This window comes from Marmota flaviventris, chromosome 1 (assembly GCF_047511675.1).
Source record: "Marmota flaviventris isolate mMarFla1 chromosome 1, mMarFla1.hap1, whole genome shotgun sequence".
Lineage (NCBI taxonomy): Eukaryota > Metazoa > Chordata > Mammalia > Rodentia > Sciuridae > Marmota > Marmota flaviventris.
Window position 1 is genome coordinate 198,525,733 of NC_092498.1, and position 1,221 is coordinate 198,526,953.

The following is a 1,221-nucleotide window of genomic DNA, read 5'->3' on the forward strand; positions in this document are numbered from 1 at the left end:
TTAAGAAAGTTCTCCACGGATGCGGTGGCGTGCTAATTGAATGTCTTTTGGCATAGTTGTTACACGTTTGGCATGGATAGCACACAGGTTGGTGTCTTCAAAAAGGCCAACCAGATAGGCCTCACTTGCCTCCTGCAAAGCGCCAATATCTGCGCTCTGGAAGCGCAGATCTGTTTTGAAGTCTTGAGCAATTTTCGCACCAGGCGCTGGAAGGAGAGTTTGTGAATCAAGTTCAGTGGACTTCTGATAACGTCTAATTTCACGGAGTGCCACAGTACCAGGCCTGTAACGATGACCTCATCTTCACCCCGCCAGTAGAGGGCACACTCTTGCGAGCAGCTCTTGTTTTCTGGGTGCTTTACCACTGGTCGATTTGCCGGCGGTCTGCTTTGTACCAGCCATGGTAGAAAGACCTCCTTGCTTACTCCCCTTCTCCTTTGGCTGGAGCTCAGCGAGCTAGAGGCAGTGCAGTGGCTGTGAACACCTAGTTTGTAAATTTTTTAAAATAAAAAAATGAAGTATATTCGATAACCTCAAAGTCCCTTTTGTTCTCTTCCCTGTTAGCCTCTATTATTTTTCCCGAGTTAGTTTATAAGTTATATAATACTGCTTTGTACATTCAGACAAGTTAATAGATGCTATTGAACCAGGGATACTAGAGATGATTATGCCATGAACAACTATGTACAATGATTCTGTATTTGTCCCTGTGTATCATTTATCATTTCCAGATAGAGCTTTGACATTACCCAGGATGGGTTTGAACTCCTGATATTAAATAACCCTCCCACCTTGGCCTTCTGAGAAGCTCAGACTACAGTTGTTCCACATCACATCCAGCTGTGATTGGTTTTTCTTTTTCTAGTGACATTATGCTGGAGATACAGTATTAGAGAATATGGTTCAGCAAGAGGAGGACACATACCAAAAAAAGAGAAAGATTTGGTGTCCAGGAAATGGAGAAGCCAATATTTATAGACTAGTGAAGGGAAAGAAGGATAGCTATGTACTTGTCCTAAACATTAACCAGTTCAAATTGGAGTAGGATGATGAAAACTGGAGGAAGTCGTCTAGGAAGAAAAGGAGTAAACATTTTGAAATTCCGGCACATCATTACACAGTGCCAGGGTACCAAGATCAAGAAACTAGACCAAGAATTTCTGGGGTTGGTGGGATGGGGAACAGGTCACACATCAAGGAACTGGAATCAGAACAGCACCA

The 1,221-nt window shown here is 43.1% G+C and overlaps 1 pseudogene; it reads right to left on the reverse strand.

Annotated features, from left to right (window-relative positions):
* Positions 1-402, reverse strand: LOC114090278 (histone H3.3A-like; annotated as a pseudogene).
* Between the last annotated feature and the right edge of the window lie 819 nt (positions 403-1,221).